The 14,603-nt window shown below is 41.2% G+C and overlaps 1 long non-coding RNA gene across 1 annotated transcript in view; it reads right to left on the minus strand.

Annotated features, from left to right (window-relative positions):
• Positions 1–3,558: 3,558 nt before the first annotated feature.
• The window catches only part of LOC146856336 (uncharacterized), a 73,029-nt gene continuing 61,984 nt past the window's right edge, over positions 3,559–14,603 (minus strand). Inside the window, exons 2-3 of the long non-coding RNA XR_014981467.1 lie at positions 4,807–5,813; positions 3,559–4,205 (exon numbers count right to left, since the gene is read on the minus strand). This is a non-coding gene — a long non-coding RNA (uncharacterized LOC146856336). The remainder of the gene's footprint in view (positions 4,206–4,806; positions 5,814–14,603) is intronic.

The following is a 14,603-nucleotide window of genomic DNA, read 5'->3' on the forward strand; positions in this document are numbered from 1 at the left end:
ACCTGTTCATACTTCTTCATTACCTCCGGGTCTGGAGCTCCTGTTTTTGGATCTCTTGGGTATTCCTTAGTGGGCCAGTCTATGACTATTTTACATTCTGCCCACAGGTCTGCTGGTACAATTATATCAAACAGACTATTCAGGTCAATCCACAGTACTTTTGACAGCTTTACAAATCTGTCAACCTGTCTGTACCACTCAACGGGCTTTTCCCTTAGTCGAGGGAAATCATTCGTAAATGATAAAATATCCTGTCTGGTCCATGGGACATGTACGTACCCACCTCCTGGAGTCTCTCTCATGGGGTAAGCTGTCACTGCCTTCTCTTTTTCTTTCAGGGGGAATGCCGAGTAAGTTCTATCTGCCCCATCCTCTCGCTTCCGATACCATCTGTCTTTCCATTTCTCTACATCTCCCCATTTCTTCAGCAAAGCAATCATTTCCTTAATCTGTCCTGTTCGGCCTGCATTGTTTAGATTCTCAATATCCTTATCTGTAAAATCCACTCGGTAAGGCTTTTGTAAAGCTTTTACCTTGTCCATGTCAATTCCCAATTCACTGGCTATTCCTTTCAACCTGTCATGTGTGTTCTTTGCTCTCCATGTGACACTCTTGCAAAGGAAGAGGATCTCCCCTTCCTGATAATTCTTCAGCGTTTCTGTAGGGAGTGTACCTACAATCATCTCCTCCATTTCCATACGTAGCCTAGCTACATCAATTCCCTGTGATTCTCGTTCTTTCTTCTGCAAAGTCTTCAGCCAATCATTCAAATCTTCAGCAGTTATCACAGATTTTTCTGCACCCCCTGGTTCTGTCACTCTTTGTGGTTCTAAAATTGATCCTCTGTTCCCTTCCACACATCCAGAATTCAAACTTGAGTTAGTCTGCACACTCAATTCTCCTCCACATATGGTATGTCTCCACTGATTTTCCCCTGTTCTCCACTGTGTTTCTCCCGCTCTCAATTCTGCCTGCTCCGGAGGAACAATCAATCTATTGCCCACATATGGTACCGTCAAACCACTCTCGCCCATCCTCTGCTTGTCAAAAATCGGCATAACCGGGCCTATTGTCACAGGCACTGTAACAGCCTCAAGATTTTTAGTCAGTTCTCTGATTTTCTCTGTCAGTTCAAAAGTAGTTCTTGCTAGTTCTCTGGTCTTTTCATCCTCAAGTTCATTCTCTCTTTCTATCTCTCTTCCTCTCTCTCTCTCTCTCTCTCTCTCTTTCTCTCTCTTTCTCTCTCTCTCTCTTTCTCTCTCTCTCTCTCTCTCTCTCTCTCTCTCTCTCTCTCTTTCTCTCTCTCTATCTTTCTCTCTCTCTCTATCTCTCTCTCTTTCTCTTTCCACCAGAGAACAACTGCTTTTCAACCCAAGGGTGGTACCCTCTGTCTTAATAATCCGCAGAGTGTCTCTCATCGGGGTCACTGCTGTTCCTACCTCTGGTTCTCGTCTATATGGGGGTGGTCTTTTATAGAGCATGTCCTCTAAGACATCATCATCAGACTAATTTGCCCCATATCTTCTGGGTTCTATATTATGTTCTTTCTCTGTACACTTTCTCCCTCCTGATTCCTCTGCCGTTCTCACAGGATATAATCCCTCGGTCATACTGGCATCACGCCACCTTCTCATTCGGTCATGATGGGTTTCGCGATCATACTTCCGCCCAAACATGTACCTATAGCTACCTCCACCTCTCTGCTTTTCTCGTTCATGCATTTCGTCTTCCCATTCAGTCAATGCCTCAAACTGCGTTGGCCTAGGCCGAGGCTCTAGATTCATCATCTGCTCCCGTAAGTTCCTCAGTATGGCCAGATTAAATGAACCATGTTCCGGGAACGCTAACATTCCATCGTCCTTTGTATACTTCACCCAGTTATCTAACCAAATACAAGTATGATACCCATACTTTGCAACCCTGAAGGATGCTGGGGTTCTTATCGGGGGCAATAACTGTCCTTCTCTAGTCACTATATCTTTGTCCTTGTTGAACCAGTTCTTTACTTTACTAAGCAAGGATTTTTTCTTCTTTTCCTCAGCGTGGTAATACATCTTTCTTATTTTCCACAAGCTGTTTGCTCTTTCTACAACTGTACGATCTCTTGTCCAATTGCAGCGCGACTCACACTAACGCACCAATCCTGGAGCGTCTACGTCACTGACTCAGTCCGCGAATCCCAGCGCGACTCACACTAACGCACCAATCCTGGAGCGTCTACGTCACCCTGTATGTCTCCCAATCCTAGCGCGGCGTACACTAGTGCACCAATCACCGTACTTTCCACCGTTCCAACCCACTGTCCAATCACAGCGCGGTCTCCCTGACGTCAGCAGTAGCTGCAGCCGCTTCTGCTCCTGTCTCCTGTCTCTCGCGTCTACCCCTCCTTTACAAAACTACTTGGTAGACTTTGTTTCAACTTCTACGAGTCTGTTAGTTACAACATACAAACATCTCCATTGTCTGCTTCGCTAGCCATAGAACAGAAAAAGACCTTTCCCACGAGAATTCTGCCTTTCCCGAGAGCAGCGCTTACCTCTGCCCTACTACAGAATCGTTACTTCCGTTGATAAAGTAGCACATCCCTCTACTTTACCCTTCTAACAAGCACCAATTAACTGTTTCCCTCCGGAATGCTCCTAAGAGTTTCACAATTAACCAGAATGCCTTCTCATTCACGCACTTTCACACCAGAAAATGTAGTACATTCACACAGAATTCTGTCTTTCCCGAGAACAGCAAACAGTCTGTCCTACTACAGAATTATATCATACGTTAACAAAGCAGCGCTTACCTCTGCTCTGTCCTTCTAACAAGCTCAGAGAATACCTATTACCTCTCCAGTGATGAGTGATAACGGAATACCCTACGGATCCCTGAGACTTAAGACCAGAACTTCACAGAATCCCTTCGCTACCATATAGACTTCTCTCACACAGAAAATATGTTTCTAATGGCAACTCACGGCGATGCTACCTCATCGAACCCAGACAATGCGACGCGCAACTTCAATTGTCACACGTTTTCCCCTGTCTGCATACAGGGCCAACAATCCCGCCTTTTTCCGAGAGCAACACTCCCTCTGCTCTACTACGGAACTGTCACCGACTCCCTACATCCCAGAAGCCGTTCACAATACATAGAACTCAACACGACTTCAACATATAGTGTTAGTACAAATATCAATCAATAATCAACAAGCCTATATACACGCAATTTCGCCAGATCAAGACAATAGCTAACCATCATTCTGCTACCAAGAAACTGGTGCAGATTGGAGCGTCTGAATCCCCTCTACTTCCACGGACGGAATGATTTCACAGTCACACACGCACACACACATCACACGCTGGTGGGGCCCATTACACCAACATTCAAACATAAACCACCTTATCCGTGCCTGGCATAGGGGAAACACTTTTCAATATCCTAACCAATCTGCATATACCTTGAGGTCAATGCGACCAGCTAGTTGCTTGTAAATCTAGCGAGAACATTTCATAGATTACACAAATAAATTCAATAAACATGACAAGAAATAACCACCCGAGACAGAAATTCAAACAGATTGTTCATTTATCTAAAATTGTAGGAAAAGCCAATTAAATGCAAAATTCATTTCTCTCATATTTACCTATTCTGTCTAAATGTCAGATCCTAAGTCAGAACCGGTCCTCAGTAGAAGAAACAGAGTCTTCTGCAGTCATGTAGAGTCACCGTCCTCTCCGTCAGCATAGGGACCTCGGATCATCAGCTCGGGAAGAAGTGGCGCTAGACCTCTCTAGCCTACTATTATTTATACTAAAATTTACATTCTATAAAGTAACAATTCGTTGTTCAGAATGGATGAATGGCGGAAATAATGTCATCTTGGTACATTTTCGATATTGTGCGAGATTTTCTCACACCTAGATTGTCCCAAATAATGAATAGCAGAATTGAGCGTCCATGACTAATTCGATACATCTACGGATGTCTCTACTAGGTAAATTTGTTTCAATAGTGGGTTCATTATAAATTCATGTGCAACATCTCCATCTTCCAGGGGCACTTGGCTGCGTTCCTGGACTTGTCATCATGTTTATAGCTTTTCAGTTCATCGGAGGTGCAAGGTCACAGGCAGAGCGAAGCCTTTTTGTAAATTTCCATCTACTCGAGTGCAGGCTGCAGATGGTAGCCATTTTCGGGTAGGCCACATTGGACAACTTAAGTGGAGATAAACATAAACAAAATTACTGCACGGAAATGATTATACAGTGTTATTCCCCTGCTAATACCCTTATGTGTGTGTATTTATCTAGCCATTTGCGACATAAAAAAGCCATTAATGCATATTAATTATAAGCGCAAACACAATAACATCACATAAGCAATATCGATTTCTGTCAGTTTGTTCACCAATTTAGTTCACTTATTATTTTAGCCATGCAATAGCATTCCCACGTGTAATTCTTCTGTTAATAAGGTTGGTTAAACAACATTTGACAAACTTTTAATAATTAATAATTAATCAGTAGTACTTTTAGTTATAACATGCGAAAATGAAACAGGTATTCGGTTTCAAAGTAAAAACCCTGCTCCATCAATGTCACTTCAGCTCCTGCGGTCTCAGGCCCACCATTCGGTGACATCACTACCCAGGACTTATACACTAGAATTTCAAAGGGTGCCCCCCAGTGGTTGGTTGCGGTTGTCTGGGCAATCTCCTGTGCGCTGTTACTGGGCTGTGCATTACAGCAGTCTACCACGCGCAGCCCTCACATGTGTGCACAGATGTTCATGTGTAACAAGCCAAGTGCCTCTTACCCTTGCTGCATCACTGAGGCATTATCTTAAAAGGCAGACACTGGTGGTACGGAAGTGCAGTCCATTTACCATGTGATTACCGTGGGTGCGACATCGGTATCAAGTTCACCCACAGTAAAAATGTCCAGAAAACAGATGATCAGAAAAGCAATAAATCTGAGCATACTGCAGGGACAGAACTCAGTGCAACATCCGGCTCACATAGATGAGTGCCAGTGAGCTCCACTTGCAATCACTGGTTCCAATTAATCACTGCATGCAGGAATCAGTGCATCTTTTGTGGAATTGGGTTGACAAATGCTCTGTAATGGGCCTAAAATTTGCAGCCCAGAGATAAAAGGACCCTTTTCCTTATGAGTCATGAATGCCAAGCCAGCAGTGCAAAAAAGCGTAACCACTGTTGTATACTTCCCTCTTTTATCATGAATGCCAGCTGCCCTTTAAACTGTGGTCTTTTGTAAGATTGGATCAGGTGATATTGAAAAAACTAAAACAAAAAACATATTTTGGCTGTTGAAAAGAATTGTCAACTATCTGTGCTTTGTCCATTCCAGTGTTTCCTTCATGTCTTATATCCCAGGGTCAGGTAAAGTTGGCAGATCTATTGGGCACAATGTATTTAGTTACTTCCTGTAGAGTACTGTCTTCACACTGGATTCTGTTGGTCCTCCAAGCTTGCTACAAGTGGGAAAGACAAACTGATTTCTGATGCATCCTCTGTTGGGGCATATTTAATTGATTCAGTAGACATTACTGCTGCTACCTCATAGTTACTTTGTTCTGTCATTTGCTTGCAAGTGAAGTCTTTTGTTAAAGTAATGGCCGTTACATTCCAACTGTAGATAGAGTGCCCACTGCAGCAATAAAGCATTTTGTACAGCCTTTTGATCTGCATTGAGAACACATCGAAGATGTTATTGTTTTATATTACTTCTTCTTTAAGCCGTTTTCTCTTCTCTCGCAATTTTTCAGTGCCCCCTCTTCATTTCATTTGTTCCATTTCTTTCCTTAGACAAATAAAACATAATTCATCATTATTTCAGGCTTAACCAGAACAACCGAACCAGAGGAAGGCTACTAGCCGATACATTTCCTCCGAGTTCTTGTGTAGCTTGATTACTTCCTAAACATAATCTGCTATTATATTCAAAACAAGATTATATTTTATTAAAAGTAATACACAAAGTAAGAACTTTAGGTAGCCTAGGCCCTAAAATAATGCAAAATAAACACAAAAGAGGGTTTATCCAACTCTCTCAAATCCCGTCTTGTACTCGGTTATAATTGTAATGGTAAGTGCATTTATGTAGCGCTTACTACCCCTGACGAGGTTTCGAATTGCTTTTTGGCGAGTAGCACACTACTCTAGAACCCAAAAAACTGGATTAGCAGTGAATTAGTACAAGGAAATATGAAATTAATTTGAACTGGGAACATTTGAGTCTGCTAGTGTGATTGAAAAGGATAGTAGAGGGAAGGGTCTTGAAAGTGTTTTGTTTGGAGATCATAGCAGTAGGAGGATATTTAGGATGAGTAAAGGGGAGGTGGAAGGGGAAGAGTCAGAGGGAAGGGTTAGAAGAGGGTAGAGTCTAGAAAGGGTTATTTTGCCAATAATAGTAGAAGAACGGGGTTTGGGATGAGTGTATATGTATAAGGAAGTTAATATATCTAGATTTAAGTTGTATTTAATAAACTAGGACTTTCAAGTGTTGCTAACTTTCAAGTGTTGCTGTACTTTAAGCTAATGTATTTGTTTTAATAATTTATTTAAAAAAAATATTCAATAGTTAAGCAATTGTAGATGAGTAGTTATGATAAAAATGTACTTATGTATGCAGTGACCTCTTTACATGGTAAACATAGAATAATATTACCATAAGTAGTATGTACATTCTGAAGCAGGACCCCGTCCCCGACCCCCAATTCTCTAATAATATACAAAGGAATACACATATCTAGGTATATATATATATATATATATATATATATATATATATATATATATATATATATATATATATAAATATATTACCTACTGGCGGTCGCCAGTAGGTAGTTATAGTTAGGACCACGTTTCCATAGGAAATCCGCAACATTCTATTTTGAATAACTTTGGCGCCGGTTGACGAATCCTCGCGAATTTTTCAAAATAGGTGGGGCGCTACGCTCCGCTCCTACCCTGAAAGTCTCGGGGGGATTCGTCAAGCGGGGGCTGAGATAAAAGGGGGGTCCCAAAACGCGTTTTTCCCATGCATTTTTCCATAGGACCTTTAGACACAGCTACAGCCCGAACGGCTGAACAGAATTTAATGAAATTTGGCAGAGAGGTAGTCCTCAGGTCAAGGAAGTGCCTTTTGTAGGTTAGGTGTAAATCTGTTCAGTAGATTCTGAGAAAATAGCCTTTAAATCAATATATATATCTGAGCCAGCTTACGGTGCGCTTACGGTGCGCTTACCGTACGCGTACGGTGACGTGCGCGAGCGCGATTCTGATTGGCTCTTAGATCTTAGTAAACATTCGAATCGGTCGAAACCAGGAAGCGGCGGCCGCCATTTTGTGTATTTCACTCCGGTAAAAAAGGGTGATATCTTGAAAAGGGGGCAAGGAAGAGAGTTACAGACCCCCTAACATTTGTAAGGGGGTCAAAGAAGGACAGAAAAGTACAAAGAAAACATTTATTGATTTAAAAAAAAAACGCGGGGTACGCGTACGGTAAGCTCACCATACGCGTACGGTAAAAAAAATTAAAAAAAATAAATGAAATGCAGATTTTAGTGTTTAGATATTAGGGGTCTCTAAAAAGAGCCGTTGTGTTTATGAAGTGATTTTTTATTGGTACCTACAAGTAAGTACCGATGCAGAGTCTAAGGTTCAAGAGGAAGACTCTGTTCCCTTCATCAGTGAAGTGTACACCATCTCCTCTATAAATGTCTTGCATGTTGTAACGCAAGTTGTTGTGGTAAATGAAACCCATACCATAGTCACGGAGGAAAGCAGAAACAGATTTGTTGACGTGCTTTCTTGCTTTGTCAATCTGCGGACAAAAATGATTGGACCAGTTCCATTTTTGCCTTTGGCATATGTTAGAAAACACAAAGGCAGTTTTAGGGAAAAGTGAAAACAGTTGTGCAAAGGTGTCCTTCATAAGCATTTCCAGACCTATCCCAGTCAAAGTGCCTAGGTCATTGCCACCACAGTGCACTATTATGAGGTCAGGGTGTTGGATTTGCATGAAGGATTTCACCAATGGCATCAATTGGTGCCACTTTAACCCTCTCTGACCAATCCATTTAATGTCTACATTTGGCAAAGCAAGGTCTCTCACCATATCTGTTTTCTCTGCATACTTTTCACTCCAGAAGACATAGCTGTGCCCTACAATCCACACTGTGAACATCTTCAAAGGAGAACTGGATGCACTCAGGAGGTGTAATTCAGTAGAATGGTAAAAAGAAATGAAAGACAGTTTGGAAATGGAGGCATACATATTTTTTTTTATAAAAAAAAGAACTGATTGGCTGTTTCATACCATTCTAGAATAAAAACTAGGCTGTATGTGTAAATTTATAGAAGCATGTTTTGTATTGGTACAGAAAAATGTGTTACTAAAGAACAGTACTATGGATTTGCTGTTAGGTTTGAAAAGTCAAGCACTCCTGCTCTTTGGAATTGAAACATTGTTTGGTGAACTTGGGGAAGGGTACTTTTGGAAAAGGGTTGGTTTTCAACCAATAGAAATGTGTGATTACATTTGAAAAAAGGGGGAAGCACTGAGATTTGAAATTAACATGTATATGTGTGGAAAAAGAGAGGGAAAGTTTGCCATTATCTGGTTCTGCTTAGAGGAGAGAGGTGTACAGAAGAGAGATCCTGGCTCTGATAATCTGCTGTTTGAGTGCCACATTTATTTCACAACTAACTAATTTTAAAGGTGAGTTTAGAGTTTGAGAGGGGATGTATATGGTAAATTAAGAAATGAATAATAGAATTGGAATTCCTTTTGTTGAAGTTGTGTTTATTATTTTCTGTTTTGGGAGAAATTTAAATGTGAGGAACATGTAAAATATTATGGACTAAGTTTTCACGAAAATTTAAGGTGTACTGGTAAAAATAAGGAATACTTTAAGGGTTTGAGGTTGCACTCAGTAATGCAAATACATTCAGCATCAGTGAGGCTGGTTGCCCTTGCTGGAGTGTAGTGAGTCACCCAGGTTACACATGTTGCTGGTCTCAGAAAACTGTTTGGTATTGCTCTGGTGATTTTACATTTGCATTAGATGGAAAGGGGGAGGTTTTTTTTTATGCATAAGCAGACTCTTAGCACACAGCCAGCTGCTTATCCTGTGGAATCATGCACAGTATTCACAACCGAGTGGGGTTTGAGGTTTCAGTCAGTAATGCAAATACATTCAGCATCACTAAGGCTGGTTGCCCTTGCTGGAGTGTAGTCAGTCACCCAGGTTACACATGGTGCTGGTCTGAAAAAGCAGTTTGGACATGTGCTTTTATCAGAATCTGAAAAGTGGATTCATAATGTGTCAGTCTGTAAAAGTGTTTATCACTTGCCAAAAAAAAGAGTAGTAAGTGTGCTTTCAAATTGGCAAAGAAATTTCGTTTTGTGACTATTGTGAAAACATGACTCTGTGTGCAAATAGGAATTACAGGCAGAGATTTATTGCGTATTGCTCTGGTGATTTTACATTTGCATTAGATGTAAAGGGGGAGCCATTTTTTTGTATGCAGAAGCAGACTCTTAGCACACAGCCAGCTGCTTATCTTGTGGAATCATGCACAGTATTCACAACCGAGTGGGGTTTGAGGTTTCAGTCAGTAATGCAAATACATTCAGCATCACTAAGGCTGGTTGCCCTTGCTGGAGTGTAGTCAGTCACCCAGGTTACACATGGTGCTGGTCTGAAAAAAGCAGTTTGGACATGTGCTTTTATCAGAATCTGAAAAGTGGATTCATAATGTGTCAGTCTGTAAAAGTGTTTATCACTTGCCAAAAAAAAGAGTAGTAAGTGTGCTTTCAAATTGGCAAAGAAATTTCGTTTTGTGACTAATGTGAAAACATGACTCTGTGTGCAAATAGGAATTACAGGCATAGATTTATTGCGTATTGCTCTGGTGATTTTACATTTGCATTAGATGGAAAGGGGGAGCCATGCAGAAGCAGACTCTTAGCACACAGCCAGCTGCTTATCCTGTGGAATCATGCATAGTATTTACAACCGAGTGGGGTTTGAGGTTTCAGTCAGTAATGCAAATACATTCAGCATCACTAAGGCTGGTTGCCCTTGCTGGAGTGTAGTCAGTCACCCAGGTTACACATGGTGCTGGTCTGAAAAAAGCAGTTTGGACATGTGCTTTTATCAGAATCTGAAAAGTGGATTCATAATGTGTCAGTCTGTAAAAGTGTTTATCACTTGCCAAAAAAAAGAGTTGTAAGTGTGCTTTCAAATTGGCAAAGAAATTTCGTTTTGTGACTAATGTGAAAACATGACTCTGTGTGCAAATAGGAATTACAGGCAGAGATGTATTGCGTATTGCTCTGGTGATTTTACATTTGCATTAGATGGAAAGGGGGAGCCATTGTTTTGTATGCAGAAGCAGACTCTTAGCACACACCCAGCTGCTTATCCTGTGGAATCATGCACAGTATTCACAACCGAGTGGGGTTTGAGGTTTCAGTCAGTAATGCAAATACATTCAGCATCACTAAGGCTGGTTGCCCTTACTGGAGTGTAGTCAGTCACCCAGGTTACACATGGTGCTGGTCTGAAAAAAGCAGTTTGGACATGTGCTTTTATCAGAATCTGAAAAGTGGATTCATAATGTGTCAGTCTGTAAAAGTGTTTATCACTTGCCAAAAAAAAGAGTAGTAAGTGTGCTTTCAAATTGGCAAAGAAATTTCGTTTTGTGACTAATGTGAAAACATGACTCTGTGTGCAAATAGGAATTACAGGCAGAGATTTATTGCGTATTGCTCTGGTGATTTTACATTTGCATTAGATGGAAAGGGGGAGCCATTTTTTAGTATGCAGAAGCAGACTCTTAGCACACACCCAGCTGCTTATCCTGTGGAATCATGCACAGTATTCACAACCGAGTGGGGTTTGAGGTTTCAGTCAGTAATGCAAATACATTCAGCAACACTAAGGCTGGTTGCCCTTGCTGGAGTGTAGTCAGTCACCCAGGTTACACATGGTGCTGGTCTGAAAAAGCAGTTTGGACATGTGATGTTTTCAGAATCTGAAAAGTGGATTTAAAATGTGTCAGACTGTAAAAGTACTTATCACTTGCCAAAAAAGTTGTAGAAAGTATGCTTTGCAATTGGCAAAGAAATTTCGTTTTCTGCCTAATTTCAAACCATGACTCTGTGTGCACACAGGAATTGTTTTTAGGTATTTAATCTGTGATGGTGTTATTGTGATTTTCACTTGTAGGAAAGGGGTACATAGTATTTTAAGAATTGAAAAGATCATAAAAAATGTAGTAATATATTTAAATAAAATAAAGGAATTTTTTTTTAGTTTTTTTCAGGTATTGCTGAAGAGCAGTGAACAAAATTTAAGATGCCTACAAAATCCAGACTAAAGAAAGACCACAAAAAAAACCTATATTTGAAGGCAACTGGAGGACCTAAGTTAGTTGGAGATGCTCATGTTGGGAAAAAGAACAAGTCTTCTGGTAAGCAGACAAAAGATTTTTTAAAGAACATCTTCAAAATAGGAAAAATGTACGAAATGTCTGTACTGGAAAGAATGTTTTCAATAGAAAAAAACAGGAAAAAATTGAGAATTTAGTTAATGCAAATATACCTTCTGCAACAACAAAGATTAACTTAAACAGAAAAACAGCGTTTAAAGAGATACGTAGAAAAATGTTTCAGAGAAGAGTTATGTCCAATTTGATAAAGGATGTGAAGAAATATAAGCAAAAGGCAAAATATTACAAGAGAAAAAAAGAAATTGAAGCCATTGCAGCAAAGGCATTAGAATTAAAAAGGAAACTATTCATTTTAATTTTGAATAGGATGCGTACATTAGATAAAATGGTTAATGTACTGAAATCACAAAGCAAAAGGAAAAGAGTAGTGAACAGAACAAACTTTTGTAAAGTGTTTTTAGGAAAATGGATGCATAGTTCAAGTAGTGAACCTTTTTTTAATGAAGAGAGTTATTTTCAAAGTAATAGTTTGCTGCATGCAGTTGACACCAGAGGTCGTGCTTATGAAGTGAAAAATGGTTGCATAATGGAGAAGGAGATAATGGTTCCAAGAGATGAGGTACAAGTGATGGCGGATGAGGCTATGGGGAGACGTCCTAAAGCCCCAGTGTACACTTGGAATTGTAGTAGTATTTGCACTGTGCGTCAGGAATCTATTGATAAATTTCGTGAGTTTCTAAGAGAATATAGTAAAAAAAAGTGTAAAACAGAAGATTAAGGTGCTTCAAAGTCTAGATCCATGCAGAGTGAGAGAGAAGACTGGTTTGCAGGGTCATTCTCTGGCTTGTCTATCTAGAAAAGTGTGTAATAGTGTTTTCCATCATTTTAGGATGCTGGCTGTTCATCATACTGAAATCAGAAAGTTTGTGAGACGGTTGTATTTTGCTAAAAGTCCAGCAATAAAGTTAGATGAATTGAATAGGGCTCTGTTCCGTGGATCGGTATCAGATGTAGAGAAGGTTGTTGATGAAATTCAGTTTTGTTACTTTGGTCCTGAACAAAACAGTGCAGAAAAGGACACAGTAAATGAGGAAGAAGTGGAAGAGAATGTAGATCCCTCTGTAAGTAAGACATTTAATGATCACATAACAAAATTTGAAAAAATCTCTAATGAAAGACCAAATATTACTTGTATTTGTTGCCGCAGAACTCATTATATAAAACAAACTAGGAATGTTTTTTTTTTTTTTTTTTTTTTTGAAACCGTTTATTGCAGTTTGAAAAAGTTACAGGTATGGGCCTACAACCACTCGGCCGGCCGCTAGAGTGACAAAAGCATATTGCATACATACAGTAAGAGTCTCTTGGCAGTGCAGATTAGCAAAACAGGAGAAATCAATGTTGCAGGCCGCATAGCTCCATGCCCACAGTACGGTTCCCTTTTATCAAAACAAAACAACACAGAAAAACCACACCCGCAAGGCAACCCGCGATCCAAAGTGACAGCACGTGCTCCATAAGTGGGGGATCCCAACCAGCAGCAGAACTCTGGAGAGGGGAATGGGAATAGATCAGGGACTGGGGGACCGCGTGCCCAAGGCCGAGGGAGGGGGGCCATCTAGGGAGACGGAGCAGGCGAGGCAGCCGGTAGCTGTGGCGGCTCACAAATACCCCCGCGGTAGGCGTTCCAGGGGCCCCAGATTTTCACCCACGCCCCAGGCTTACCCCTCGCCACATACACCACCTTTTCACGAAACATACACCAATCCATATGTTCTTTCCAGGCCAACACCGCAGGGGGCCTCTGGGATCCCCACAATTGAGCAATGTCACGCTTAGCTATCATGTATCCCAGAGTCACCCACCGCGTCTGCGGGACCGAATAGTCATTTGGTTCCCACACATTCAGCAAGCATCTCCTCGCTTCAGGCAACAGCGCGACACGCGTAACCACACGCAGGACCTCATGCACACCACGCCAGAATCGCTCCACCTTTGGGCACTCCCACAGTATATGCATGAAAGTTGCCAACGCGCCACAGCCACGCTTACACATTCCGTCACCAGCAAAGCCCATACGTAGAAGCCTTGGCCCCGTCACGTAAACCCGGTGAAGGATCTTAAGCTGGACGAAACGAAGGCGAGCCGGGATGGCCACTTCTTTTGGAGAGGCCACCGCGGAAATCCAATCCTCGTCGTCCAGCTCTAGCCCGTCGGCAACCCAGGCCTCGCGGAGACTAGTCAGCAGGCACGATCTGTCGTTGATCAGTTTTTTATATATGAGGGAGATCGTGCTGTCTGGGACATGGCCATCCAGCACTCTGTCCTCCAGGGGGGAAGACTCCGGAATGGACGCGACATCCGGGAAGACGGAGCCCAGCGCATGGCGGACTTGTAGGTACCGAAAGTACTCACTGCCCTGCAGCTGAAACTCCGTCTGCAGCGTCGCAAAAGTCTTGAATCCCCCCCTCGTCCAGAGATCTCCCACAGTGCTGATTCCGATCGTGTCCCACTTCTCAAAGCCCTTCGATGTCCACAGGGAGCCCAACCTCTCAGACGCATATAGCGGTGACGCAAACTAGGAATGTTGATCTCTACAGAAAGAGTGAAAATGAAGATAATTATAAGTGGAAAGATTTTGTCACATATATATTTCTAGAAAATTGTTTTGAATTGGGTGAAGATCAGCGTATTTGTAAATACTGTTACAACAAGTTAGAGGAAAATAGAATGCCGACCAGAGCTGTACATAATAATTTAGAATTGGATGTTATTCCTGCCGAACTTTCTGAATTAAATACATATGAGTCTATACTTATTCAATGTGTTCATCCGTTCCAGACCATAGTACGTATGGAGCCCAAAACTGGTAAATTACCTCCTTCAGATTTACTGAGAGGTTTAAAAGGTAGAGTGGTGTATTTGCCCTTGGATTTGAAAAAAAATATGGAAACTATTGATGCAGATACTTTGGAAACTGAACCATTAGTTATTCTGGTTAATGGTGTACCTACAAAGAATAAGAAGATTTGGCAGGAGCTGGTAGATGTACGGAAAGTACAAAGAGCAAATTTGTATTTGAAAAGGAATAACAAATGGTATGAATCAATTTATATAGAAGAAGAAG

The sequence above is a fragment of the Triturus cristatus genome, chromosome 4_1 (assembly GCF_964204655.1).
Source record: "Triturus cristatus chromosome 4_1, aTriCri1.1, whole genome shotgun sequence".
In the NCBI taxonomy this organism is placed as follows: domain Eukaryota; kingdom Metazoa; phylum Chordata; class Amphibia; order Caudata; family Salamandridae; genus Triturus; species Triturus cristatus.